Source organism: Schistocerca americana, chromosome 8, assembly GCF_021461395.2.
Source record: "Schistocerca americana isolate TAMUIC-IGC-003095 chromosome 8, iqSchAmer2.1, whole genome shotgun sequence".
Lineage (NCBI taxonomy): Eukaryota > Metazoa > Arthropoda > Insecta > Orthoptera > Acrididae > Schistocerca > Schistocerca americana.
In genome coordinates, this window is record NC_060126.1 from 386,831,167 (window position 1) to 386,854,529 (window position 23,363).

Consider the following 23,363-nt stretch of genomic DNA (forward strand, 5'->3'; position numbering starts at 1 on the left):
CATCTCGCAGCTGCATCTCGAGACGATCGCGGTAAATATCGCTTCGTGCAAGCGTCAGCGTAGCGTCAGTCGAGCAAAGTCGAGACAAGTCAAGGTGGGAGATGCTACACAGTTAATTAAACGGTACGCGACGCGGACAAACGCTTTTCCAAGTGTCCCATATCACGCACCGAAGAGCGCACCTCTCTCCGCACAGCAGAGTGGCGCAGTGGAAGCGTGCTGGGCCCATAACCCAGAGGTCCGTGGATCGAAACCACGCTCTCCTAAACTTATTCTTTTTCTTGGGTGCTTCGAGCTCGATCATTAATCTTGGGGTGCGCTGATTCAGCGTCGACAGCAAACCCTGTGAGTTGTGAAACGACGACGTCGTGTGCAGAATACGAGAAACACTTCCTAAGGCGCAGACTTTCTTACGATTTTTTGGCAATTGCATTCCTTGATCACAACGGTAATGCTTTTTCGGGCCACACGTGCAACCTTCGCGATATAAAAATCGCATCTGCCGGCGGGGAATCGAACCCCGGTCTCCCGCGTGACAGGCGGGGATACTAACCACTATACTACCGAGGAATACGCAGTCGTTGACTACAGTGCACGCACATTTATGGTCTCTCAGGTACGTGATACATCTCAAATCTAGCGTCCCGATGCTTCCATAGTCAGCTGCTACGAAATAAAAGTATGCCCCAGGTGAGGCTCGAACTCACAACCCCGGCATTGCTCACGGCTACTGCCTTATAAGTACCGTGCGCTAACCAATTGCGCCACTGGGGCTACAGCAGAGTGCTTACAGTTAGCGGTATTCACTTTGATGCCAACCTGTTGTGGCTACACACCCGTCATACGACCGTCACCTGCGGCCATACTACGACTTTAGCACCTGTCTACGAATGCTTCACACGATTCTTGTTTTATATGCTACACTTACAAGCATGTCAACCGCTTGTCATCACCGAAAAAATGCAAAAAAACATGCGCTTTGCATGCCGTTACCTGTCCAACAGCGACGGCAGATGTGTGGCAAGCTCTAAGCTGTGCAGGCGCTCCGTGGCCGAGCAGCAGGAGGAGAGATGCCTTCCTTGGTGGCAGCTCCCTGCAGAGTGCGGAAGACCAGAGTGGCCGCGCCGCCGTTGTCAGTGGATGACATGCAATTGCCGAGCCAAGGAGAACACGTTGCTTTGCGATGTGCATCCGCCTCGTAGGATAAAACGCGAACAGTGGCCCTGTGGCGCAACGGATAACGCGTCTGACTACGGATCAGAAGATTCCAGGTTCGAATCCTGGCAGGGTCGGCATTTTGTTAGTTGCGGGCGCCTAGCTAGGCAGTGCATTCGAATGTCTCCACCTTCGTGGAGTGCAATGTTAATCCTGAGCATCTCGCAGCTGCATCTCGAGACGATCGCGGTAAATATCGCTTCGTGCAAGCGTCAGCGTAGCGTCAGTCGAGCAAAGTCGAGACAAGTCAAGGTGGGAGATGCTACACAGTTAATTAAACGGTACGCGACGCGGACAAACGCTTTTCCAAGTGTCCCATATCACGCACCGAAGAGCGCACCTCTCTCCGCACAGCAGAGTGGCGCAGTGGAAGCGTGCTGGGCCCATAACCCAGAGGTCCGTGGATCGAAACCACGCTCTGCTAAACTTATTCTTTTTCTTGGGTGCTTCGAGCTCGATCATTAATCTTGGGGTGCGCTGATTCAGCGTCGACAGCAAACCCTGTGAGTTGTGAAACGACGACGTCGTGTGCAGAATACGAGAAACACTTCCTAAGGCGCAGACTTTCTTACGATTTTTTGGCAATTGCATTCCTTGATCACAACGGTAATGCTTTTTCGGGCCACACGTGCAACCTTCGCGATATAAAAATCGCATCTGCCGGCGGGGAATCGAACCCCGGTCTCCCGCGTGACAGGCGGGGATACTAACCACTATACTACCGAGGAATACGCAGTCGTTGACTACAGTGCACGCACATTTATGGTCTCTCAGGTACGTGATACATCTCAAATCTAGCGTCCCGATGCTTCCATAGTCAGCTGCTACGAAATAAAAGTATGCCCCAGGTGAGGCTCGAACTCACAACCCCGGCATTGCTCACGGCTACTGCCTTATAAGTACCGTGCGCTAACCAATTGCGCCACTGGGGCTACAGCAGAGTGCTTACAGTTAGCGGTATTCACTTTGATGCCAACCTGTTGTGGCTACACACCCGTCATACGACCGTCACCTGCGGCCATACTACGACTTTAGCACCTGTCTACGAATGCTTCACACGATTCTTGTTTTATATGCTACACTTACAAGCATGTCAACCGCTTGTCATCACCGAAAAAATGCAAAAAAACATGCGCTTTGCATGCCGTTACCTGTCCAACAGCGACGGCAGATGTGTGGCAAGCTCTAAGCTGTGCAGGCGCTCCGTGGCCGAGCAGCAGGAGGAGAGATGCTTTCCTTGGTGGCAGCTCCCTGCAGAGTGCGGAAGACCAGAGTGGCCGCGCCGCCGTTGTCAGTGGATGACATGCAATTGCCGAGCCAAGGAGAACACGTTGCTTTGCGATGTGCACCCGCCTCGTAGGATAAAACGCGAACAGTGGCCCTGTGGCGCAACGGATAACGCGTCTGACTACGGATCAGAAGATTCCAGGTTCGAATCCTGGCAGGGTCGGCATTTTGTTAGTTGCGGGCGCCTAGCTAGGCAGTGCATTCGAATGTCTCCACCTTCGTGGAGTGCAATGTTAATCCTGAGCATCTCGCAGCTGCATCTCGAGACGATCGCGGTAAATATCGCTTCGTGCAAGCGTCAGCGTAGCGTCAGTCGAGCAAAGTCGAGACAAGTCAAGGTGGGAGATGCTACACAGTTAATTAAACGGTACGCGACGCGGACAAACGCTTTTCCAAGTGTCCCATATCACGCACCGAAGAGCGCGCCTCTCTCCGCACAGCAGAGTGGCGCAGTGGAAGCGTGCTGGGCCCATAACCCAGAGGTCCGTGGATCGAAACCACGCTCTGCTAAACTTATTCTTTTTCTTGGGTGCTTCGAGCTCGATCATTAATCTTGGGGTGCGCTGATTCAGCGTCGACAGCAAACCCTGTGAGTTGTGAAACGACGACGTCGTGTGCAGAATACGAGAAACACTTCCTAAGGCGCAGACTTTCTTACGATTTTTTGGCAATTGCATTCCTTGATCACAACGGTAATGCTTTTTCGGGCCACACGTGCAACCTTCGCGATATAAAAATCGCATCTGCCCGGCGGGGAATCGAACCCCGGTCTCCCGCGTGACAGGCGGGGATACTAACCACTATACTACCGAGGAATACGCAGTCGTTGACTACAGTGCACGCACATTTATGGTCTCTCAGGTACGTGATACATCTCAAATCTAGCGTCCCGATGCTTCCATAGTCAGCTGCTACGAAATAAAAGTATGCCCCAGGTGAGGCTCGAACTCACAACCCCGGCATTCCTCACGGCTACTGCCTTATAAGTACCGTGCGCTAACCAATTGCGCCACTGGGGCTACAGCAGAGTGCTTACAGTTAGCGGTATTCACTTTGATGCCAACCTGTTGTGGCTACACACCCGTCATACGACCGTCACCTGCGGCCATACTACGACTTTAGCACCTGTCTACGAATGCTTCACACGATTCTTGTTTTATATGCTACACTTACAAGCATGTCAACCGCTTGTCATCACCGAAAAAATGCAAAAAAACATGCGCTTTGCATGCCGTTACCTGTCCAACAGCGACGGCAGATGTGTGGCAAGCTCTAAGCTGTGCAGGCGCTCCGTGGCCGAGCAGCAGGAGGAGAGATGCCTTCCTTGGTGGCAGCTCCCTGCAGAGTGCGGAAGACCAGAGTGGCCGCGCCGCCGTTGTCAGTGGATGACATGCAATTGCCGAGCCAAGGAGAACACGTTGCTTTGCGATGTGCATCCGCCTCGTAGGATAAAACGCGAACAGTGGCCCTGTGGCGCAACGGATAACGCGTCTGACTACGGATCAGAAGATTCCAGGTTCGAATCCTGGCAGGGTCGGCATTTTGTTAGTTGCGGGCGCCTAGCTAGGCAGTGCATTCGAATGTCTCCACCTTCGTGGAGTGCAATGTTAATCCTGAGCATCTCGCAGCTGCATCTCGAGACGATCGCGGTAAATATCGCTTCGTGCAAGCGTCAGCGTAGCGTCAGTCGAGCAAAGTCGAGACAAGTCAAGGTGGGAGATGCTACACAGTTAATTAAACGGTACGCGACGCGGACAAACGCTTTTCCAAGTGTCCCATATCACGCACCGAAGAGCGCACCTCTCTCCGCACAGCAGAGTGGCGCAGTGGAAGCGTGCTGGGCCCATAACCCAGAGGTCCGTGGATCGAAACCACGCTCTGCTAAACTTATTCTTTTTCTTGGGTGCTTCGAGCTCGATCATTAATCTTGGGGTGCGCTGATTCAGCGTCGACAGCAAACCCTGTGAGTTGTGAAACGACGACGTCGTGTGCAGAATACGAGAAACACTTCCTAAGGCGCAGACTTTCTTACGATTTTTTGGCAATTGCATTCCTTGATCACAACGGTAATGCTTTTTCGCGCCACACGTGCAACCTTCGCGATATAAAAATCGCATCTGCCCGGCGGGGAATCGAACCCCGGTCTCCCGCGTGACAGGCGGGGATACTAACCACTATACTACCGAGGAACACGCAGTCGTTGACTACAGTGCACGCACATTTATGGTCTCTCAGGTACGTGATACATCTCAAATCTAGCGTCCCGATGCTTCCATAGTCAGCTGCTACGAAATAAAAGTATGCCCCAGGTGAGGCTCGAACTCACAACCCCGGCATTGCTCACGGCTACTGCCTTATAAGTACCGTGCGCTAACCAATTGCGCCACTGGGGCTACAGCAGAGTGCTTACAGTTAGCGGTATTCACTTTGATGCCAACCTGTTGTGGCTACACACCCGTCATACGACCGTCACCTGCGGCCATACTACGACTTTAGCACCTGTCTACGAATGCTTCACACGATTCTTGTTTTATATGCTACACTTACAAGCATGTCAACCGCTTGTCATCACCGAAAAAATGCAAAAAAACATGCGCTTTGCATGCCGTTACCTGTCCAACAGCGACGGCAGATGTGTGGCAAGCTCTAAGCTGTGCAGGCGCTCCGTGGCCGAGCAGCAGGAGGAGAGATGCTTTCCTTGGTGGCAGCTCCCTGCAGAGTGCGGAAGACCAGAGTGGCCGCGCCGCCGTTGTCAGTGGATGACATGCAATTGCCGAGCCAAGGAGAACACGTTGCTTTGCGATGTGCACCCGCCTCGTAGGATAAAACGCGAACAGTGGCCCTGTGGCGCAACGGATAACGCGTCTGACTACGGATCAGAAGATTCCAGGTTCGAATCCTGGCAGGGTCGGCATTTTGTTAGTTGCGGGCGCCTAGCTAGGCAGTGCATTCGAATGTCTCCACCTTCGTGGAGTGCAATGTTAATCCTGAGCATCTCGCAGCTGCATCTCGAGACGATCGCGGTAAATATCGCTTCGTGCAAGCGTCAGCGTAGCGTCAGTCGAGCAAAGTCGAGACAAGTCAAGGTGGGAGATGCTACACAGTTAATTAAACGGTACGCGACGCGGACAAACGCTTTTCCAAGTGTCCCATATCACGCACCGAAGAGCGCGCCTCTCTCCGCACAGCAGAGTGGCGCAGTGGAAGCGTGCTGAGCCCATAACCCAGAGGTCCGTGGATCGAAACCACGCTCTGCTAAACTTATTCTTTTTCTTGGGTGCTTCGAGCTCGATCATTAATCTTGGGGTGCGCTGATTCAGCGTCGACAGCAAACCCTGTGAGTTGTGAAACGACGACGTCGTGTGCAGAATACGAGAAACACTTCCTAAGGCGCAGACTTTCTTACGATTTTTTGGCAATTGCATTCCTTGATCACAACGGTAATGCTTTTTCGGGCCACACGTGCAACCTTCGCGATATAAAAATCGCATCTGCCCGGCGGGGAATCGAACCCCGGTCTCCCGCGTGACAGGCGGGGATACTAACCACTATACTACCGAGGAACACGCAGTCGTTGACTACAGTGCACGCACATTTATGGTCTCTCAGGTACGTGATACATCTCAAATCTAGCGTCCCGATGCTTCCATAGTCAGCTGCTACGAAATAAAAGTATGCCCCAGGTGAGGCTCGAACTCACAACCCCGGCATTGCTCACGGCTACTGCCTTATAAGTACCGTGCGCTAACCAATTGCGCCACTGGGGCTACAGCAGAGTGCTTACAGTTAGCGGTATTCACTTTGATGCCAACCTGTTGTGGCTACACACCCGTCATACGACCGTCACCTGCGGCCATACTACGACTTTAGCACCTGTCTACGAATGCTTCACACGATTCTTGTTTTATATGCTACACTTACAAGCATGTCAACCGCTTGTCATCACCGAAAAAATGCAAAAAAACATGCGCTTTGCATGCCGTTACCTGTCCAACAGCGACGGCAGATGTGTGGCAAGCTCTAAGCTGTGCAGGCGCTCCGTGGCCGAGCAGCAGGAGGAGAGATGCTTTCCTTGGTGGCAGCTCCCTGCAGAGTGCGGAAGACCAGAGTGGCCGCGCCGCCGTTGTCAGTGGATGACATGCAATTGCCGAGCCAAGGAGAACACGTTGCTTTGCGATGTGCACCCGCCTCGTAGGATAAAACGCGAACAGTGGCCCTGTGGCGCAACGGATAACGCGTCTGACTACGGATCAGAAGATTCCAGGTTCGAATCCTGGCAGGGTCGGCATTTTGTTAGTTGCGGGCGCCTAGCTAGGCAGTGCATTCGAATGTCTCCACCTTCGTGGAGTGCAATGTTAATCCTGAGCATCTCGCAGCTGCATCTCGAGACGATCGCGGTAAATATCGCTTCGTGCAAGCGTCAGCGTAGCGTCAGTCGAGCAAAGTCGAGACAAGTCAAGGTGGGAGATGCTACACAGTTAATTAAACGGTACGCGACGCGGACAAACGCTTTTCCAAGTGTCCCATATCACGCACCGAAGAGCGCGCCTCTCTCCGCACAGCAGAGTGGCGCAGTGGAAGCGTGCTGGGCCCATAACCCAGAGGTCCGTGGATCGAAACCACGCTCTGCTAAACTTATTCTTTTTCTTGGGTGCTTCGAGCTCGATCATTAATCTTGGGGTGCGCTGATTCAGCGTCGACAGCAAACCCTGTGAGTTGTGAAACGACGACGTCGTGTGCAGAATACGAGAAACACTTCCTAAGGCGCAGACTTTCTTACGATTTTTTGGCAATTGCATTCCTTGATCACAACGGTAATGCTTTTTCGGGCCACACGTGCAACCTTCGCGATATAAAAATCGCATCTGCCCGGCGGGGAATCGAACCCCGGTCTCCCGCGTGACAGGCGGGGATACTAACCACTATACTACCGAGGAACACGCAGTCGTTGACTACAGTGCACGCACATTTATGGTCTCTCAGGTACGTGATACATCTCAAATCTAGCGTCCCGATGCTTCCATAGTCAGCTGCTACGAAATAAAAGTATGCCCCAGGTGAGGCTCGAACTCACAACCCCGGCATTGCTCACGGCTACTGCCTTATAAGTACCGTGCGCTAACCAATTGCGCCACTGGGGCTACAGCAGAGTGCTTACAGTTAGCGGTATTCACTTTGATGCCAACCTGTTGTGGCTACACACCCGTCATACGACCGTCACCTGCGGCCATACTACGACTTTAGCACCTGTCTACGAATGCTTCACACGATTCTTGTTTTATATGCTACACTTACAAGCATGTCAACCGCTTGTCATCACCGAAAAAATGCAAAAAAACATGCGCTTTGCATGCCGTTACCTGTCCAACAGCGACGGCAGATGTGTGGCAAGCTCTAAGCTGTGCAGGCGCTCCGTGGCCGAGCAGCAGGAGGAGAGATGCCTTCCTTGGTGGCAGCTCCCTGCAGAGTGCGGAAGACCAGAGTGGCCGCGCCGCCGTTGTCAGTGGATGACATGCAATTGCCGAGCCAAGGAGAACACGTTGCTTTGCGATGTGCATCCGCCTCGTAGGATAAAACGCGAACAGTGGCCCTGTGGCGCAACGGATAACGCGTCTGACTACGGATCAGAAGATTCCAGGTTCGAATCCTGGCAGGGTCGGCATTTTGTTAGTTGCGGGCGCGTAGCTAGGCAGTGCATTCGAATGTCTCCACCTTCGTGGAGTGCAATGTTAATCCTGAGCATCTCGCAGCTGCATCTCGAGACGATCGCGGTAAATATCGCTTCGTGCAAGCGTCAGCGTAGCGTCAGTCGAGCAAAGTCGAGACAAGTCAAGGTGGGAGATGCTACACAGTTAATTAAACGGTACGCGACGCGGACAAACGCTTTTCCAAGTGTCCCATATCACGCACCGAAGAGCGCGCCTCTCTCCGCACAGCAGAGTGGCGCAGTGGAAGCGTGCTGGGCCCATAACCCAGAGGTCCGTGGATCGAAACCACGCTCTGCTAAACTTATTCTTTTTCTTGGGTGCTTCGAGCTCGATCATTAATCTTGGGGTGCGCTGATTCAGCGTCGACAGCAAACCCTGTGAGTTGTGAAACGACGACGTCGTGTGCAGAATACGAGAAACACTTCCTAAGGCGCAGACTTTCTTACGATTTTTTGGCAATTGCATTCCTTGATCACAACGGTAATGCTTTTTCGGGCCACACGTGCAACCTTCGCGATATAAAAATCGCATCTGCCCGGCGGGGAATCGAACCCCGGTCTCCCGCGTGACAGGCGGGGATACTAACCACTATACTACCGAGGAACACGCAGTCGTTGACTACAGTGCACGCACATTTATGGTCTCTCAGGTACGTGATACATCTCAAATCTAGCGTCCCGATGCTTCCATAGTCAGCTGCTACGAAATAAAAGTATGCCCCAGGTGAGGCTCGAACTCACAACCCCGGCATTGCTCACGGCTACTGCCTTATAAGTACCGTGCGCTAACCAATTGCGCCACTGGGGCTACAGCAGAGTGCTTACAGTTAGCGGTATTCACTTTGATGCCAACCTGTTGTGGCTACACACCCGTCATACGACCGTCACCTGCGGCCATACTACGACTTTAGCACCTGTCTACGAATGCTTCACACGATTCTTGTTTTATATGCTACACTTACAAGCATGTCAACCGCTTGTCATCACCGAAAAAATGCAAAAAAACATGCGCTTTGCATGCCGTTACCTGTCCAACAGCGACGGCAGATGTGTGGCAAGCTCTAAGCTGTGCAGGCGCTCCGTGGCCGAGCAGCAGGAGGAGAGATGCCTTCCTTGGTGGCAGCTCCCTGCAGAGTGCGGAAGACCAGAGTGGCCGCGCCGCCGTTGTCAGTGGATGACATGCAATTGCCGAGCCAAGGAGAACACGTTGCTTTGCGATGTGCATCCGCCTCGTAGCAGAAAACGCGAACAGTGGCCCTGTGGCGCAACGGATAACGCGTCTGACTACGGATCAGAAGATTCCAGGTTCGAATCCTGGCAGGGTCGGCATTTTGTTAGTTGCGGGCGCCTAGCTAGGCAGTGCATTCGAATGTCTCCACCTTCGTGGAGTGCAATGTTAATCCTGAGCATCTCGCAGCTGCATCTCGAGACGATCGCGGTAAATATCGCTTCGTGCAAGCGTCAGCGTAGCGTCAGTCGAGCAAAGTCGAGACAAGTCAAGGTGGGAGATGCTACACAGTTAATTAAACGGTACGCGACGCGGACAAACGCTTTTCCAAGTGTCCCATATCACGCACCGAAGAGCGCACCTCTCTCCGCACAGCAGAGTGGCGCAGTGGAAGCGTGCTGGGCCCATAACCCAGAGGTCCGTGGATCGAAACCACGCTCTGCTAAACTTATTCTTTTTCTTGGGTGCTTCGAGCTCGATCATTAATCTTGGGGTGCGCTGATTCAGCGTCGACAGCAAACCCTGTGAGTTGTGAAACGACGACGTCGTGTGCAGAATACGAGAAACACTTCCTAAGGCGCAGACTTTCTTACGATTTTTTGGCAATTGCATTCCTTGATCACAACGGTAATGCTTTTTCGCGCCACACGTGCAACCTTCGCGATATAAAAATCGCATCTGCCCGGCGGGGAATCGAACCCCGGTCTCCCGCGTGACAGGCGGGGATACTAACCACTATACTACCGAGGAACACGCAGTCGTTGACTACAGTGCACGCACATTTATGGTCTCTCAGGTACGTGATACATCTCAAATCTAGCGTCCCGATGCTTCCATAGTCAGCTGCTACGAAATAAAAGTATGCCCCAGGTGAGGCTCGAACTCACAACCCCGGCATTGCTCACGGCTACTGCCTTATAAGTACCGTGCGCTAACCAATTGCGCCACTGGGGCTACAGCAGAGTGCTTACAGTTAGCGGTATTCACTTTGATGCCAACCTGTTGTGGCTACACACCCGTCATACGACCGTCACCTGCGGCCATACTACGACTTTAGCACCTGTCTACGAATGCTTCACACGATTCTTGTTTTATATGCTACACTTACAAGCATGTCAACCGCTTGTCATCACCGAAAAAATGCAAAAAAACATGCGCTTTGCATGCCGTTACCTGTCCAACAGCGACGGCAGATGTGTGGCAAGCTCTAAGCTGTGCAGGCGCTCCGTGGCCGAGCAGCAGGAGGAGAGATGCTTTCCTTGGTGGCAGCTCCCTGCAGAGTGCGGAAGACCAGAGTGGCCGCGCCGCCGTTGTCAGTGGATGACATGCAATTGCCGAGCCAAGGAGAACACGTTGCTTTGCGATGTGCACCCGCCTCGTAGGATAAAACGAGAACAGTGGCCCTGTGGCGCAACGGATAACGCGTCTGACTACGGATCAGAAGATTCCAGGTTCGAATCCTGGCAGGGTCGGCATTTTGTTAGTTGCGGGCGCCTAGCTAGGCAGTGCATTCGAATGTCTCCACCTTCGTGGAGTGCAATGTTAATCCTGAGCATCTCGCAGCTGCATCTCGAGACGATCGCGGTAAATATCGCTTCGTGCAAGCGTCAGCGTAGCGTCAGTCGAGCAAAGTCGAGACAAGTCAAGGTGGGAGATGCTACACAGTTAATTAAACGGTACGCGACGCGGACAAACGCTTTTCCAAGTGTCCCATATCACGCACCGAAGAGCGCGCCTCTCTCCGCACAGCAGAGTGGCGCAGTGGAAGCGTGCTGGGCCCATAACCCAGAGGTCCGTGGATCGAAACCACGCTCTGCTAAACTTATTCTTTTTCTTGGGTGCTTCGAGCTCGATCATTAATCTTGGGGTGCGCTGATTCAGCGTCGACAGCAAACCCTGTGAGTTGTGAAACGACGACGTCGTGTGCAGAATACGAGAAACACTTCCTAAGGCGCAGACTTTCTTACGATTTTTTGGCAATTGCATTCCTTGATCACAACGGTAATGCTTTTTCGGGCCACACGTGCAACCTTCGCGATATAAAAATCGCATCTGCCCGGCGGGGAATCGAACCCCGGTCTCCCGCGTGACAGGCGGGGATACTAACCACTATACTACCGAGGAACACGCAGTCGTTGACTACAGTGCACGCACATTTATGGTCTCTCAGGTACGTGATACATCTCAAATCTAGCGTCCCGATGCTTCCATAGTCAGCTGCTACGAAATAAAAGTATGCCCCAGGTGAGGCTCGAACTCACAACCCCGGCATTGCTCACGGCTACTGCCTTATAAGTACCGTGCGCTAACCAATTGCGCCACTGGGGCTACAGCAGAGTGCTTACAGTTAGCGGTATTCACTTTGATGCCAACCTGTTGTGGCTACACACCCGTCATACGACCGTCACCTGCGGCCATACTACGACTTTAGCACCTGTCTACGAATGCTTCACACGATTCTTGTTTTATATGCTACACTTACAAGCATGTCAACCGCTTGTCATCACCGAAAAAATGCAAAAAAACATGCGCTTTGCATGCCGTTACCTGTCCAACAGCGACGGCAGATGTGTGGCAAGCTCTAAGCTGTGCAGGCGCTCCGTGGCCGAGCAGCAGGAGGAGAGATGCCTTCCTTGGTGGCAGCTCCCTGCAGAGTGCGGAAGACCAGAGTGGCCGCGCCGCCGTTGTCAGTGGATGACATGCAATTGCCGAGCCAAGGAGAACACGTTGCTTTGCGATGTGCAACCGCCTCGTAGGATAAAACGCGAACAGTGGCCCTGTGGCGCAACGGATAACGCGTCTGACTACGGATCAGAAGATTCCAGGTTCGAATCCTGGCAGGGTCGGCATTTTGTTAGTTGCGGGCGCCTAGCTAGGCAGTGCATTCGAATGTCTCCACCTTCGTGGAGTGCAATGTTAATCCTGAGCATCTCGCAGCTGCATCTCGAGACGATCGCGGTAAATATCGCTTCGTGCAAGCGTCAGCGTAGCGTCAGTCGAGCAAAGTCGAGACAAGTCAAGGTGGGAGATGCTACACAGTTAATTAAACGGTACGCGACGCGGACAAACGCTTTTCCAAGTGTCCCATATCACGCACCGAAGAGCGCACCTCTCTCCGCACAGCAGAGTGGCGCAGTGGAAGCGTGCTGGGCCCATAACCCAGAGGTCCGTGGATCGAAACCACGCTCTGCTAAACTTATTCTTTTTCTTGGGTGCTTCGAGCTCGATCATTAATCTTGGGGTGCGCTGATTCAGCGTCGACAGCAAACCCTGTGAGTTGTGAAACGACGACGTCGTGTGCAGAATACGAGAAACACTTCCTAAGGCGCAGACTTTCTTACGATTTTTTGGCAATTGCATTCCTTGATCACAACGGTAATGCTTTTTCGCGCCACACGTGCAACCTTCGCGATATAAAAATCGCATCTGCCCGGCGGGGAATCGAACCCCGGTCTCCCGCGTGACAGGCGGGGATACTAACCACTATACTACCGAGGAACACGCAGTCGTTGACTACAGTGCACGCACATTTATGGTCTCTCAGGTACGTGATACATCTCAAATCTAGCGTCCCGATGCTTCCATAGTCAGCTGCTACGAAATAAAAGTATGCCCCAGGTGAGGCTCGAACTCACAACCCCGGCATTGCTCACGGCTACTGCCTTATAAGTACCGTGCGCTAACCAATTGCGCCACTGGGGCTACAGCAGAGTGCTTACAGTTAGCGGTATTCACTTTGATGCCAACCTGTTGTGGCTACACACCCGTCATACGACCGTCACCTGCGGCCATACTACGACTTTAGCACCTGTCTACGAATGCTTCACACGATTCTTGTTTTATATGCTACACTTACAAGCATGTCAACCGCTTGTCATCACCGAAAAAATGCAAAAAAACATGCGCTTTGCATGCCGTTACCTGTCCAACAGCGACGGCAGATGTGTGGCAAGCTCTAAGCTGTGCAGGCGCTCCGTGGCCGAGCAGCAGGAGGAGAGATGCTTTCCTTGGTGGCAGCTCCCTGCAGAGTGCGGAAGACCAGAGTGGCCGCGCCGCCGTTGTCAGTGGATGACATGCAATTGCCGAGCCAAGGAGAACACGTTGCTTTGCGATGTGCACCCGCCTCGTAGGATAAAACGAGAACAGTGGCCCTGTGGCGCAACGGATAACGCGTCTGACTACGGATCAGAAGATTCCAGGTTCGAATCCTGGCAGGGTCGGCATTTTGTTAGTTGCGGGCGCCTAGCTAGGCAGTGCATTCGAATGTCTCCACCTTCGTGGAGTGCAATGTTAATCCTGAGCATCTCGCAGCTGCATCTCGAGACGATCGCGGTAAATATCGCTTCGTGCAAGCGTCAGCGTAGCGTCAGTCGAGCAAAGTCGAGACAAGTCAAGGTGGGAGATGCTACACAGTTAATTAAACGGTACGCGACGCGGACAAACGCTTTTCCAAGTGTCCCATATCACGCACCGAAGAGCGCGCCTCTCTCCGCACAGCAGAGTGGCGCAGTGGAAGCGTGCTGGGCCCATAACCCAGAGGTCCGTGGATCGAAACCACGCTCTGCTAAACTTATTCTTTTTCTTGGGTGCTTCGAGCTCGATCATTAATCTTGGGGTGCGCTGATTCAGCGTCGACAGCAAACCCTGTGAGTTGTGAAACGACGACGTCGTGTGCAGAATACGAGAAACACTTCCTAAGGCGCAGACTTTCTTACGATTTTTTGGCAATTGCATTCCTTGATCACAACGGTAATGCTTTTTCGGGCCACACGTGCAACCTTCGCGATATAAAAATCGCATCTGCCCGGCGGGGAATCGAACCCCGGTCTCCCGCGTGACAGGCGGGGATACTAACCACTATACTACCGAGGAACACGCAGTCGTTGACTACAGTGCACGCACATTTATGGTCTCTCAGGTACGTGATACATCTCAAATCTAGCGTCCCGATGCTTCCATAGTCAGCTGCTACGAAATAAAAGTATGCCCCAGGTGAGGCTCGAACTCACAACCCCGGCATTGCTCACGGCTACTGCCTTATAAGTACCGTGCGCTAACCAATTGCGCCACTGGGGCTACAGCAGAGTGCTTACAGTTAGCGGTATTCACTTTGATGCCAACCTGTTGTGGCTACACACCCGTCATACGACCGTCACCTGCGGCCATACTACGACTTTAGCACCTGTCTACGAATGCTTCACACGATTCTTGTTTTATATGCTACACTTACAAGCATGTCAACCGCTTGTCATCACCGAAAAAATGCAAAAAAACATGCGCTTTGCATGCCGTTACCTGTCCAACAGCGACGGCAGATGTGTGGCAAGCTCTAAGCTGTGCAGGCGCTCCGTGGCCGAGCAGCAGGAGGAGAGATGCCTTCCTTGGTGGCAGCTCCCTGCAGAGTGCGGAAGACCAGAGTGGCCGCGCCGCCGTTGTCAGTGGATGACATGCAATTGCCGAGCCAAGGAGAACACGTTGCTTTGCGATGTGCAACCGCCTCGTAGGATAAAACGCGAACAGTGGCCCTGTGGCGCAACGGATAACGCGTCTGACTACGGATCAGAAGATTCCAGGTTCGAATCCTGGCAGGGTCGGCATTTTGTTAGTTGCGGGCGCCTAGCTAGGCAGTGCATTCGAATGTCTCCACCTTCGTGGAGTGCAATGTTAATCCTGAGCATCTCGCAGCTGCATCTCGAGACGATCGCGGTAAATATCGCTTCGTGCAAGCGTCAGCGTAGCGTCAGTCGAGCAAAGTCGAGACAAGTCAAGGTGGGAGATGCTACACAGTTAATTAAACGGTACGCGACGCGGACAAACGCTTTTCCAAGTGTCCCATATCACGCACCGAAGAGCGCACCTCTCTCCCCACAGCAGAGTGGCGCAGTGGAAGCGTGCTGGGCCCATAACCCAGAGGTCCGTGGATCGAAACCACGCTCTGCTAAACTTATTCTTTTTCTTGGGTGCTTCGAGCTCGATCATTAATCTTGGGGTGCGCTGATTCAGCGTCGACAGCAAACCCTGTGAGTTGTGAAACGACGACGTCGTGTGCAGAATACGAGAAACACTTCCTAAGGCGCAGACTTTCTTACGATTTTTTGGCAATTGCATTCCTTGATCACAACGGTAATGCTTTTTCGCGCCACACGTGCAACCTTCGCGATATAAAAATCGCATCTGCCCGGCGGGGAATCGAACCCCGGTCTCCCGCGTGACAGGCGGGGATACTAACCACTATACTACCGAGGAACACGCAGTCGTTGACTACAGTGCACGCACATTTATGGTCTCTCAGGTACGTGATACATCTCAAATCTAGCGTCCCGATGCTTCCATAGTCAGCTGCTACGAAATAAAAGTATGCCCCAGGTGAGGCTCGAACTCACAACCCCGGCATTGCTCACGGCTACTGCCTTATAAGTACCGTGCGCTAACCAATTGCGCCACTGGGGCTACAGCAGAGTGCTTACAGTTAGCGGTATTCACTTTGATGCCAACCTGTTGTGGCTACACACCCGTCATACGACCGTCACCTGCGGCCATACTACGACTTTAGCACCTGTCTACGAATGCTTCACACGATTCTTGTTTTATATGCTACACTTACAAGCATGTCAACCGCTTGTCATCACCGAAAAAATGCAAAAAAACATGCGCTTTGCATGCCGTTACCTGTCCAACAGCGACGGCAGATGTGTGGCAAGCTCTAAGCTGTGCAGGCGCTCCGTGGCCGAGCAGCAGGAGGAGAGATGCTTTCCTTGGTGGCAGCTCCCTGCAGAGTGCGGAAGACCAGAGTGGCCGCGCCGCCGTTGTCAGTGGATGACATGCAATTGCCGAGCCAAGGAGAACACGTTGCTTTGCGATGTGCACCCGCCTCGTAGGATAAAACGCGAACAGTGGCCCTGTGGCGCAACGGATAACGCGTCTGACTACGGATCAGAAGATTCCAGGTTCGAATCCTGGCAGGGTCGGCATTTTGTTAGTTGCGGGCGCCTAGCTAGGCAGTGCATTCGAATGTCTCCACCTTCGTGGAGTGCAATGTTAATCCTGAGCATCTCGCAGCTGCATCTCGAGACGATCGCGGTAAATATCGCTTCGTGCAAGCGTCAGCGTAGCGTCAGTCGAGCAAAGTCGAGACAAGTCAAGGTGGGAGATGCTACACAGTTAATTAAACGGTACGCGACGCGGACAAACGCTTTTCCAAGTGTCCCATATCACGCACCGAAGAGCGCGCCTCTCTCCGCACAGCAGAGTGGCGCAGTGGAAGCGTGCTGGGCCCATAACCCAGAGGTCCGTGGATCGAAACCACGCTCTGCTAAACTTATTCTTTTTCTTGGGTGCTTCGAGCTCGATCATTAATCTTGGGGTGCGCTGATTCAGCGTCGACAGCAAACCCTGTGAGTTGTGAAACGACGACGTCGTGTGCAGAATACGAGAAACACTTCCTAAGGCGCAGACTTTCTTACGATTTTTTGGCAATTGCATTCCTTGATCACAACGGTAATGCTTTTTCGGGCCACACGTGCAACCTTCGCGATATAAAAATCGCATCTGCCCGGCGGGGAATCGAACCCCGGTCTCCCGCGTGACAGGCGGGGATACTAACCACTATACTACCGAGGAACACGCAGTCGTTGACTACAGTGCACGCACATTTATGGTCTCTCAGGTACGTGATACATCTCAAATCTAGCGTCCCGATGCTTCCATAGTCAGCTGCTACGAAATAAAAGTATGCCCCAGGTGAGGCTCGAACTCACAACCCCGGCATTGCTCACGGCTACTGCCTTATAAGTACCGTGCGCTAACCAATTGCGCCACTGGGGCTACAGCAGAGTGCTTACAGTTAGCGGTATTCACTTTGATGCCAACCTGTTGTGGCTACACACCCGTCATACGACCGTCACCTGCGGCCATACTACGACTTTAGCACCTGTCTACGAATGCTTCACACGATTCTTGTTTTATATGCTACACTTACAAGCATGTCAACCGCTTGTCATCACCGAAAAAATGCAAAAAAACATGCGCTTTGCATGCCGTTACCTGTCCAACAGCGACGGCAGATGTGTGGCAAGCTCTAAGCTGTGCAGGCGCTCCGTGGCCGAGCAGCAGGAGGAGAGATGCCTTCCTTGGTGGCAGCTCCCTGCAGAGTGCGGAAGACCAGAGTGGCCGCGCCGCCGTTGTCAGTGGATGACATGCAATTGCCGAGCCAAGGAGAACACGTTGCTTTGCGATGTGCATCCGCCTCGTAGGATAAAACGCGAACAGTGGCCCTGTGGCGCAACGGATAACGCGTCTGACTACGGATCAGAAGATTCCAGGTTCGAATCCTGGCAGGGTCGGCATTTTGTTAGTTGCGGGCGCCTAGCTAGGCAGTGCATTCGAATGTCTCCACCTTCGTGGAGTGCAATGTTAATCCTGAGCATCTCGCAGCTGCATCTCGAGACGATCGCGGTAAATATCGCTTCGTGCAAGCGTCAGCGTAGCGTCAGTCGAGCAAAGTCGAGACAAGTCAAGGTGGGAGATGCTACACAGTTAATTAAACGGTACGCGACGCGGACAAACGCTTTTCCAAGTGTCCCATATCACGCACCGAAGAGCGCACCTCTCTCCGCACAGCAGAGTGGCGCAGTGGAAGCGTGCTGGGCCCATAACCCAGAGGTCCGTGGATCGAAACCACGCTCTGCTAAACTTATTCTTTTTCTTGGGTGCTTCGAGCTCGATCATTAATCTTGGGGTGCGCTGATTCAGCGTCGACAGCAAACCCTGTGAGTTGTGAAACGACGACGTCGTGTGCAGAATACGAGAAACACTTCCTAAGGCGCAGACTTTCTTACGATTTTTTGGCAATTGCATTCCTTGATCACAACGGTAATGCTTTTTCGGGCCACACGTGCAACCTTCGCGATATAAAAATCGCATCTGCCCGGCGGGGAATCGAACCCCGGTCTCCCGCGTGACAGGCGGGGATACTAACCACTATACTACCGAGGAACACGCAGTCGTTGACTACAGTGCACGCACATTTATGGTCTCTCAGGTACGTGATACATCTCAAATCTAGCGTCCCGATGCTTCCATAGTCAGCTGCTACGAAATAAAAGTATGCCCCAGGTGAGGCTCGAACTCACAACCCCGGCATTGCTCACGGCTACTGCCTTATAAGTACCGTGCGCTAACCAATTGCGCCACTGGGGCTACAGCAGAGTGCTTACAGTTAGCGGTATTCACTTTGATGCCAACCTGTTGTGGCTACACACCCGTCATACGACCGTCACCTGCGGCCATACTACGACTTTAGCACCTGTCTACGAATGCTTCACACGATTCTTGTTTTATATGCTACACTTACAAGCATGTCAACCGCTTGTCATCACCGAAAAAATGCAAAAAAACATGCGCTTTGCATGCCGTTACCTGTCCAACAGCGACGGCAGATGTGTGGCAAGCTCTAAGCTGTGCAGGCGCTCCGTGGCCGAGCAGCAGGAGGAGAGATGCTTTCCTTGGTGGCAGCTCCCTGCAGAGTGCGGAAGACCAGAGTGGCCGCGCCGCCGTTGTCAGTGGATGACATGCAATTGCCGAGCCAAGGAGAACACGTTGCTTTGCGATGTGCACCCGCCTCGTAGGATAAAACGCGAACAGTGGCCCTGTGGCGCAACGGATAACGCGTCTGACTACGGATCAGAAGATTCCAGGTTCGAATCCTGGCAGGGTCGGCATTTTGTTAGTTGCGGGCGCCTAGCTAGGCAGTGCATTCGAATGTCTCCACCTTCGTGGAGTGCAATGTTAATCCTGAGCATCTCGCAGCTGCATCTCGAGACGATCGCGGTAAATATCGCTTCGTGCAAGCGTCAGCGTAGCGTCAGTCGAGCAAAGTCGAGACAAGTCAAGGTGGGAGATGCTACACAGTTAATTAAACGGTACGCGACGCGGACAAACGCTTTTCCAAGTGTCCCATATCACGCACCGAAGAGCGCGCCTCTCTCCGCACAGCAGAGTGGCGCAGTGGAAGCGTGCTGGGCCCATAACCCAGAGGTCCGTGGATCGAAACCACGCTCTGCTAAACTTATTCTTTTTCTTGGGTGCTTCGAGCTCGATCATTAATCTTGGGGTGCGCTGATTCAGCGTCGACAGCAAACCCTGTGAGTTGTGAAACGACGACGTCGTGTGCAGAATACGAGAAACACTTCCTAAGGCGCAGACTTTCTTACGATTTTTTGGCAATTGCATTCCTTGATCACAACGGTAATGCTTTTTCGGGCCACACGTGCAACCTTCGCGATATAAAAATCGCATCTGCCCGGCGGGGAATCGAACCCCGGTCTCCCGCGTGACAGGCGGGGATACTAACCACTATACTACCGAGGAACACGCAGTCGTTGACTACAGTGCACGCACATTTATGGTCTCTCAGGTACGTGATACATCTCAAATCTAGCGTCCCGATGCTTCCATAGTCAGCTGCTACGAAATAAAAGTATGCCCCAGGTGAGGCTCGAACTCACAACCCCGGCATTGCTCACGGCTACTGCCTTATAAGTACCGTGCGCTAACCAATTGCGCCACTGGGGCTACAGCAGAGTGCTTACAGTTAGCGGTATTCACTTTGATGCCAACCTGTTGTGGCTACACACCCGTCATACGACCGTCACCTGCGGCCATACTACGACTTTAGCACCTGTCTACGAATGCTTCACACGATTCTTGTTTTATATGCTACACTTACAAGCATGTCAACCGCTTGTCATCACCGAAAAAATGCAAAAAAACATGCGCTTTGCATGCCGTTACCTGTCCAACAGCGACGGCAGATGTGTGGCAAGCTCTAAGCTGTGCAGGCGCTCCGTGGCCGAGCAGCAGGAGGAGAGATGCCTTCCTTGGTGGCAGCTCCCTGCAGAGTGCGGAAGACCAGAGTGGCCGCGCCGCCGTTGTCAGTGGATGACATGCAATTGCCGAGCCAAGGAGAACACGTTGCTTTGCGATGTGCATCCGCCTCGTAGGATAAAACGCGAACAGTGGCCCTGTGGCGCAACGGATAACGCGTCTGACTACGGATCAGAAGATTCCAGGTTCGAATCCTGGCAGGGTCGGCATTTTGTTAGTTGCGGGCGCCTAGCTAGGCAGTGCATTCGAATGTCTCCACCTTCGTGGAGTGCAATGTTAATCCTGAGCATCTCGCAGCTGCATCTCGAGACGATCGCGGTAAATATCGCTTCGTGCAAGCGTCAGCGTAGCGTCAGTCGAGCAAAGTCGAGACAAGTCAAGGTGGGAGATGCTACACAGTTAATTAAACGGTACGCGACGCGGACAAACGCTTTTCCAAGTGTCCCATATCACGCACCGAAGAGCGCACCTCTCTCCGCACAGCAGAGTGGCGCAGTGGAAGCGTGCTGGGCCCATAACCCAGAGGTCCGTGGATCGAAACCACGCTCTGCTAAACTTATTCTTTTTCTTGGGTGCTTCGAGCTCGATCATTAATCTTGGGGTGCGCTGATTCAGCGTCGACAGCAAACCCTGTGAGTTGTGAAACGACGACGTCGTGTGCAGAATACGAGAAACACTTCCTAAGGCGCAGACTTTCTTACGATTTTTTGGCAATTGCATTCCTTGATCACAACGGTAATGCTTTTTCGGGCCACACGTGCAACCTTCGCGATATAAAAATCGCATCTGCCCGGCGGGGAATCGAACCCCGGTCTCCCGCGTGACAGGCGGGGATACTAACCACTATACTACCGAGGAACACGCAGTCGTTGACTACAGTGCACGCACATTTATGGTCTCTCAGGTACGTGATACATCTCAAATCTAGCGTCCCGATGCTTCCATAGTCAGCTGCTACGAAATAAAAGTATGCCCCAGGTGAGGCTCGAACTCACAACCCCGGCATTGCTCACGGCTACTGCCTTATAAGTACCGTGCGCTAACCAATTGCGCCACTGGGGCTACAGCAGAGTGCTTACAGTTAGCGGTATTCACTTTGATGCCAACCTGTTGTGGCTACACACCCGTCATACGACCGTCACCTGCGGCCATACTACGACTTTAGCACCTGTCTACGAATGCTTCACACGATTCTTGTTTTATATGCTACACTTACAAGCATGTCAACCGCTTGTCATCACCGAAAAAATGCAAAAAAACATGCGCTTTGCATGCCGTTACCTGTCCAACAGCGACGGCAGATGTGTGGCAAGCTCTAAGCTGTGCAGGCGCTCCGTGGCCGAGCAGCAGGAGGAGAGATGCTTTCCTTGGTGGCAGCTCCCTGCAGAGTGCGGAAGACCAGAGTGGCCGCGCCGCCGTTGTCAGTGGATGACATGCAATTGCCGAGCCAAGGAGAACACGTTGCTTTGCGATGTGCACCCGCCTCGTAGGATAAAACGCGAACAGTGGCCCTGTGGCGCAACGGATAACGCGTCTGACTACGGATCAGAAGATTCCAGGTTCGAATCCTGGCAGGGTCGGCATTTTGTTAGTTGCGGGCGCCTAGCTAGGCAGTGCATTCGAATGTCTCCACCTTCGTGGAGTGCAATGTTAATCCTGAGCATCTCGCAGCTGCATCTCGAGACGATCGCGGTAAATATCGCTTCGTGCAAGCGTCAGCGTAGCGTCAGTCGAGCAAAGTCGAGACAAGTCAAGGTGGGAGATGCTACACAGTTAATTAAACGGTACGCGACGCGGACAAACGCTTTTCCAAGTGTCCCATATCACGCACCGAAGAGCGCGCCTCTCTCCGCACAGCAGAGTGGCGCAGTGGAAGCGTGCTGGGCCCATAACCCAGAGGTCCGTGGATCGAAACCACGCTCTGCTAAACTTATTCTTTTTCTTGGGTGCTTCGAGCTCGATCATTAATCTTGGGGTGCGCTGATTCAGCGTCGACAGCAAACCCTGTGAGTTGTGAAACGACGACGTCGTGTGCAGAATACGAGAAACACTTCCTAAGGCGCAGACTTTCTTACGATTTTTTGGCAATTGCATTCCTTGATCACAACGGTAATGCTTTTTCGGGCCACACGTGCAACCTTCGCGATATAAAAATCGCATCTGCCCGGCGGGGAATCGAACCCCGGTCTCCCGCGTGACAGGCGGGGATACTAACCACTATACTACCGAGGAACACGCAGTCGTTGACTACAGTGCACGCACATTTATGGTCTCTCAGGTACGTGATACATCTCAAATCTAGCGTCCCGATGCTTCCATAGTCAGCTGCTACGAAATAAAAGTATGCCCCAGGTGAGGCTCGAACTCACAACCCCGGCATTGCTCACGGCTACTGCCTTATAAGTACCGTGCGCTAACCAATTGCGCCACTGGGGCTACAGCAGAGTGCTTACAGTTAGCGGTATTCACTTTGATGCCAACCTGTTGTGGCTACACACCCGTCATACGACCGTCACCTGCGGCCATACTACGACTTTAGCACCTGTCTACGAATGCTTCACACGATTCTTGTTTTATATGCTACACTTACAAGCATGTCAACCGCTTGTCATCACCGAAAAAATGCAAAAAAACATGCGCTTTGCATGCCGTTACCTGTCCAACAGCGACGGCAGATGTGTGGCAAGCTCTAAGCTGTGCAGGCGCTCCGTGGCCGAGCAGCAGGAGGAGAGATGCCTTCCTTGGTGGCAGCTCCCTGCAGAGTGCGGAAGACCAGAGTGGCCGCGCCGCCGTTGTCAGTGGATGACATGCAATTGCCGAGCCAAGGAGAACACGTTGCTTTGCGATGTGCACCCGCCTCGTAGGATAAAACGCGAACAGTGGCCCTGTGGCGCAACGGATAACGCGTCTGACTACGGATCAGAAGATTCCAGGTTCGAATCCTGGCAGGGTCGGCATTTTGTTAGTTGCGGGCGCCTAGCTAGGCAGTGCATTCGAATGTCTCCACCTTCGTGGAGTGCAATGTTAATCCTGAGCATCTCG

At 52.9% G+C, this 23,363-nt stretch overlaps 64 non-coding genes across 64 annotated transcripts; 32 read left to right on the top strand and 32 right to left on the bottom strand.

Annotated features, from left to right (window-relative positions):
* Window positions 1-682: 682 nt before the first annotated feature.
* On the bottom strand, window positions 683-774 carry Trnai-uau. The gene is given in 2 exon segments: window positions 683-718; window positions 737-774. It is a non-coding gene; the product is annotated as a tRNA-Ile (tRNA).
* A 445-nt stretch (window positions 775-1,219) lies between these two features.
* Window positions 1,220-1,292, top strand: Trnar-acg. Its single transcript has one exon. It is a non-coding gene; the product is annotated as a tRNA-Arg (tRNA).
* Window positions 1,293-1,567: 275 nt separating this feature from the next.
* On the top strand, window positions 1,568-1,639 carry Trnam-cau. The gene has a single exon. It is a non-coding gene; the product is annotated as a tRNA-Met (tRNA).
* Window positions 1,640-2,055: 416 nt separating this feature from the next.
* On the bottom strand, window positions 2,056-2,147 carry Trnai-uau. The gene is given in 2 exon segments: window positions 2,056-2,091; window positions 2,110-2,147. It is a non-coding gene; the product is annotated as a tRNA-Ile (tRNA).
* A 445-nt stretch (window positions 2,148-2,592) lies between these two features.
* On the top strand, window positions 2,593-2,665 carry Trnar-acg. The gene has a single exon. It is a non-coding gene; the product is annotated as a tRNA-Arg (tRNA).
* A 275-nt stretch (window positions 2,666-2,940) lies between these two features.
* Trnam-cau lies at window positions 2,941-3,012 on the top strand. Its single transcript has one exon. It is a non-coding gene; the product is annotated as a tRNA-Met (tRNA).
* Window positions 3,013-3,245: 233 nt separating this feature from the next.
* On the bottom strand, window positions 3,246-3,317 carry Trnad-guc. The gene has a single exon. It is a non-coding gene; the product is annotated as a tRNA-Asp (tRNA).
* Window positions 3,318-3,429: 112 nt separating this feature from the next.
* Trnai-uau lies at window positions 3,430-3,521 on the bottom strand. The gene is given in 2 exon segments: window positions 3,430-3,465; window positions 3,484-3,521. It is a non-coding gene; the product is annotated as a tRNA-Ile (tRNA).
* A 445-nt stretch (window positions 3,522-3,966) lies between these two features.
* Trnar-acg lies at window positions 3,967-4,039 on the top strand. The gene has a single exon. It is a non-coding gene; the product is annotated as a tRNA-Arg (tRNA).
* Window positions 4,040-4,314: 275 nt separating this feature from the next.
* Trnam-cau lies at window positions 4,315-4,386 on the top strand. The gene has a single exon. It is a non-coding gene; the product is annotated as a tRNA-Met (tRNA).
* Window positions 4,387-4,619: 233 nt separating this feature from the next.
* On the bottom strand, window positions 4,620-4,691 carry Trnad-guc. The gene has a single exon. It is a non-coding gene; the product is annotated as a tRNA-Asp (tRNA).
* Window positions 4,692-4,803: 112 nt separating this feature from the next.
* Trnai-uau lies at window positions 4,804-4,895 on the bottom strand. Its single transcript is given in 2 exon segments — window positions 4,804-4,839; window positions 4,858-4,895. It is a non-coding gene; the product is annotated as a tRNA-Ile (tRNA).
* A 445-nt stretch (window positions 4,896-5,340) lies between these two features.
* Trnar-acg lies at window positions 5,341-5,413 on the top strand. The gene has a single exon. It is a non-coding gene; the product is annotated as a tRNA-Arg (tRNA).
* A 580-nt stretch (window positions 5,414-5,993) lies between these two features.
* On the bottom strand, window positions 5,994-6,065 carry Trnad-guc. Its single transcript has one exon. It is a non-coding gene; the product is annotated as a tRNA-Asp (tRNA).
* A 112-nt stretch (window positions 6,066-6,177) lies between these two features.
* Window positions 6,178-6,269, bottom strand: Trnai-uau. Its single transcript is given in 2 exon segments — window positions 6,178-6,213; window positions 6,232-6,269. It is a non-coding gene; the product is annotated as a tRNA-Ile (tRNA).
* A 445-nt stretch (window positions 6,270-6,714) lies between these two features.
* Trnar-acg lies at window positions 6,715-6,787 on the top strand. The gene has a single exon. It is a non-coding gene; the product is annotated as a tRNA-Arg (tRNA).
* A 275-nt stretch (window positions 6,788-7,062) lies between these two features.
* Trnam-cau lies at window positions 7,063-7,134 on the top strand. The gene has a single exon. It is a non-coding gene; the product is annotated as a tRNA-Met (tRNA).
* A 233-nt stretch (window positions 7,135-7,367) lies between these two features.
* Trnad-guc lies at window positions 7,368-7,439 on the bottom strand. Its single transcript has one exon. It is a non-coding gene; the product is annotated as a tRNA-Asp (tRNA).
* Window positions 7,440-7,551: 112 nt separating this feature from the next.
* Trnai-uau lies at window positions 7,552-7,643 on the bottom strand. The gene is given in 2 exon segments: window positions 7,552-7,587; window positions 7,606-7,643. It is a non-coding gene; the product is annotated as a tRNA-Ile (tRNA).
* A 445-nt stretch (window positions 7,644-8,088) lies between these two features.
* Window positions 8,089-8,161, top strand: Trnar-acg. Its single transcript has one exon. It is a non-coding gene; the product is annotated as a tRNA-Arg (tRNA).
* Window positions 8,162-8,436: 275 nt separating this feature from the next.
* Trnam-cau lies at window positions 8,437-8,508 on the top strand. Its single transcript has one exon. It is a non-coding gene; the product is annotated as a tRNA-Met (tRNA).
* A 233-nt stretch (window positions 8,509-8,741) lies between these two features.
* On the bottom strand, window positions 8,742-8,813 carry Trnad-guc. Its single transcript has one exon. It is a non-coding gene; the product is annotated as a tRNA-Asp (tRNA).
* Window positions 8,814-8,925: 112 nt separating this feature from the next.
* Trnai-uau lies at window positions 8,926-9,017 on the bottom strand. The gene is given in 2 exon segments: window positions 8,926-8,961; window positions 8,980-9,017. It is a non-coding gene; the product is annotated as a tRNA-Ile (tRNA).
* Window positions 9,018-9,462: 445 nt separating this feature from the next.
* Trnar-acg lies at window positions 9,463-9,535 on the top strand. The gene has a single exon. It is a non-coding gene; the product is annotated as a tRNA-Arg (tRNA).
* Window positions 9,536-9,810: 275 nt separating this feature from the next.
* Window positions 9,811-9,882, top strand: Trnam-cau. Its single transcript has one exon. It is a non-coding gene; the product is annotated as a tRNA-Met (tRNA).
* A 233-nt stretch (window positions 9,883-10,115) lies between these two features.
* Trnad-guc lies at window positions 10,116-10,187 on the bottom strand. Its single transcript has one exon. It is a non-coding gene; the product is annotated as a tRNA-Asp (tRNA).
* Window positions 10,188-10,299: 112 nt separating this feature from the next.
* Window positions 10,300-10,391, bottom strand: Trnai-uau. The gene is given in 2 exon segments: window positions 10,300-10,335; window positions 10,354-10,391. It is a non-coding gene; the product is annotated as a tRNA-Ile (tRNA).
* A 445-nt stretch (window positions 10,392-10,836) lies between these two features.
* On the top strand, window positions 10,837-10,909 carry Trnar-acg. Its single transcript has one exon. It is a non-coding gene; the product is annotated as a tRNA-Arg (tRNA).
* Window positions 10,910-11,184: 275 nt separating this feature from the next.
* Window positions 11,185-11,256, top strand: Trnam-cau. The gene has a single exon. It is a non-coding gene; the product is annotated as a tRNA-Met (tRNA).
* A 233-nt stretch (window positions 11,257-11,489) lies between these two features.
* On the bottom strand, window positions 11,490-11,561 carry Trnad-guc. Its single transcript has one exon. It is a non-coding gene; the product is annotated as a tRNA-Asp (tRNA).
* Window positions 11,562-11,673: 112 nt separating this feature from the next.
* On the bottom strand, window positions 11,674-11,765 carry Trnai-uau. Its single transcript is given in 2 exon segments — window positions 11,674-11,709; window positions 11,728-11,765. It is a non-coding gene; the product is annotated as a tRNA-Ile (tRNA).
* Window positions 11,766-12,210: 445 nt separating this feature from the next.
* Window positions 12,211-12,283, top strand: Trnar-acg. Its single transcript has one exon. It is a non-coding gene; the product is annotated as a tRNA-Arg (tRNA).
* A 275-nt stretch (window positions 12,284-12,558) lies between these two features.
* On the top strand, window positions 12,559-12,630 carry Trnam-cau. The gene has a single exon. It is a non-coding gene; the product is annotated as a tRNA-Met (tRNA).
* Window positions 12,631-12,863: 233 nt separating this feature from the next.
* Window positions 12,864-12,935, bottom strand: Trnad-guc. Its single transcript has one exon. It is a non-coding gene; the product is annotated as a tRNA-Asp (tRNA).
* A 112-nt stretch (window positions 12,936-13,047) lies between these two features.
* On the bottom strand, window positions 13,048-13,139 carry Trnai-uau. Its single transcript is given in 2 exon segments — window positions 13,048-13,083; window positions 13,102-13,139. It is a non-coding gene; the product is annotated as a tRNA-Ile (tRNA).
* Window positions 13,140-13,584: 445 nt separating this feature from the next.
* Trnar-acg lies at window positions 13,585-13,657 on the top strand. Its single transcript has one exon. It is a non-coding gene; the product is annotated as a tRNA-Arg (tRNA).
* Window positions 13,658-13,932: 275 nt separating this feature from the next.
* Window positions 13,933-14,004, top strand: Trnam-cau. Its single transcript has one exon. It is a non-coding gene; the product is annotated as a tRNA-Met (tRNA).
* Window positions 14,005-14,237: 233 nt separating this feature from the next.
* Window positions 14,238-14,309, bottom strand: Trnad-guc. Its single transcript has one exon. It is a non-coding gene; the product is annotated as a tRNA-Asp (tRNA).
* Window positions 14,310-14,421: 112 nt separating this feature from the next.
* Trnai-uau lies at window positions 14,422-14,513 on the bottom strand. The gene is given in 2 exon segments: window positions 14,422-14,457; window positions 14,476-14,513. It is a non-coding gene; the product is annotated as a tRNA-Ile (tRNA).
* Window positions 14,514-14,958: 445 nt separating this feature from the next.
* Trnar-acg lies at window positions 14,959-15,031 on the top strand. The gene has a single exon. It is a non-coding gene; the product is annotated as a tRNA-Arg (tRNA).
* A 275-nt stretch (window positions 15,032-15,306) lies between these two features.
* Trnam-cau lies at window positions 15,307-15,378 on the top strand. Its single transcript has one exon. It is a non-coding gene; the product is annotated as a tRNA-Met (tRNA).
* A 233-nt stretch (window positions 15,379-15,611) lies between these two features.
* Window positions 15,612-15,683, bottom strand: Trnad-guc. The gene has a single exon. It is a non-coding gene; the product is annotated as a tRNA-Asp (tRNA).
* Window positions 15,684-15,795: 112 nt separating this feature from the next.
* Trnai-uau lies at window positions 15,796-15,887 on the bottom strand. The gene is given in 2 exon segments: window positions 15,796-15,831; window positions 15,850-15,887. It is a non-coding gene; the product is annotated as a tRNA-Ile (tRNA).
* Window positions 15,888-16,332: 445 nt separating this feature from the next.
* Trnar-acg lies at window positions 16,333-16,405 on the top strand. The gene has a single exon. It is a non-coding gene; the product is annotated as a tRNA-Arg (tRNA).
* Window positions 16,406-16,680: 275 nt separating this feature from the next.
* On the top strand, window positions 16,681-16,752 carry Trnam-cau. The gene has a single exon. It is a non-coding gene; the product is annotated as a tRNA-Met (tRNA).
* A 233-nt stretch (window positions 16,753-16,985) lies between these two features.
* On the bottom strand, window positions 16,986-17,057 carry Trnad-guc. Its single transcript has one exon. It is a non-coding gene; the product is annotated as a tRNA-Asp (tRNA).
* Window positions 17,058-17,169: 112 nt separating this feature from the next.
* Trnai-uau lies at window positions 17,170-17,261 on the bottom strand. Its single transcript is given in 2 exon segments — window positions 17,170-17,205; window positions 17,224-17,261. It is a non-coding gene; the product is annotated as a tRNA-Ile (tRNA).
* Window positions 17,262-17,706: 445 nt separating this feature from the next.
* On the top strand, window positions 17,707-17,779 carry Trnar-acg. The gene has a single exon. It is a non-coding gene; the product is annotated as a tRNA-Arg (tRNA).
* A 275-nt stretch (window positions 17,780-18,054) lies between these two features.
* Window positions 18,055-18,126, top strand: Trnam-cau. Its single transcript has one exon. It is a non-coding gene; the product is annotated as a tRNA-Met (tRNA).
* Window positions 18,127-18,359: 233 nt separating this feature from the next.
* Trnad-guc lies at window positions 18,360-18,431 on the bottom strand. Its single transcript has one exon. It is a non-coding gene; the product is annotated as a tRNA-Asp (tRNA).
* A 112-nt stretch (window positions 18,432-18,543) lies between these two features.
* Window positions 18,544-18,635, bottom strand: Trnai-uau. The gene is given in 2 exon segments: window positions 18,544-18,579; window positions 18,598-18,635. It is a non-coding gene; the product is annotated as a tRNA-Ile (tRNA).
* A 445-nt stretch (window positions 18,636-19,080) lies between these two features.
* Trnar-acg lies at window positions 19,081-19,153 on the top strand. The gene has a single exon. It is a non-coding gene; the product is annotated as a tRNA-Arg (tRNA).
* A 275-nt stretch (window positions 19,154-19,428) lies between these two features.
* Window positions 19,429-19,500, top strand: Trnam-cau. Its single transcript has one exon. It is a non-coding gene; the product is annotated as a tRNA-Met (tRNA).
* A 233-nt stretch (window positions 19,501-19,733) lies between these two features.
* Window positions 19,734-19,805, bottom strand: Trnad-guc. The gene has a single exon. It is a non-coding gene; the product is annotated as a tRNA-Asp (tRNA).
* A 112-nt stretch (window positions 19,806-19,917) lies between these two features.
* Window positions 19,918-20,009, bottom strand: Trnai-uau. The gene is given in 2 exon segments: window positions 19,918-19,953; window positions 19,972-20,009. It is a non-coding gene; the product is annotated as a tRNA-Ile (tRNA).
* A 445-nt stretch (window positions 20,010-20,454) lies between these two features.
* Window positions 20,455-20,527, top strand: Trnar-acg. Its single transcript has one exon. It is a non-coding gene; the product is annotated as a tRNA-Arg (tRNA).
* Window positions 20,528-20,802: 275 nt separating this feature from the next.
* Window positions 20,803-20,874, top strand: Trnam-cau. The gene has a single exon. It is a non-coding gene; the product is annotated as a tRNA-Met (tRNA).
* Window positions 20,875-21,107: 233 nt separating this feature from the next.
* On the bottom strand, window positions 21,108-21,179 carry Trnad-guc. The gene has a single exon. It is a non-coding gene; the product is annotated as a tRNA-Asp (tRNA).
* A 112-nt stretch (window positions 21,180-21,291) lies between these two features.
* Window positions 21,292-21,383, bottom strand: Trnai-uau. The gene is given in 2 exon segments: window positions 21,292-21,327; window positions 21,346-21,383. It is a non-coding gene; the product is annotated as a tRNA-Ile (tRNA).
* Window positions 21,384-21,828: 445 nt separating this feature from the next.
* Trnar-acg lies at window positions 21,829-21,901 on the top strand. Its single transcript has one exon. It is a non-coding gene; the product is annotated as a tRNA-Arg (tRNA).
* Window positions 21,902-22,176: 275 nt separating this feature from the next.
* On the top strand, window positions 22,177-22,248 carry Trnam-cau. The gene has a single exon. It is a non-coding gene; the product is annotated as a tRNA-Met (tRNA).
* Window positions 22,249-22,481: 233 nt separating this feature from the next.
* Trnad-guc lies at window positions 22,482-22,553 on the bottom strand. Its single transcript has one exon. It is a non-coding gene; the product is annotated as a tRNA-Asp (tRNA).
* Window positions 22,554-22,665: 112 nt separating this feature from the next.
* On the bottom strand, window positions 22,666-22,757 carry Trnai-uau. The gene is given in 2 exon segments: window positions 22,666-22,701; window positions 22,720-22,757. It is a non-coding gene; the product is annotated as a tRNA-Ile (tRNA).
* Window positions 22,758-23,202: 445 nt separating this feature from the next.
* Trnar-acg lies at window positions 23,203-23,275 on the top strand. Its single transcript has one exon. It is a non-coding gene; the product is annotated as a tRNA-Arg (tRNA).
* Window positions 23,276-23,363: the final 88 nt, after the last annotated feature.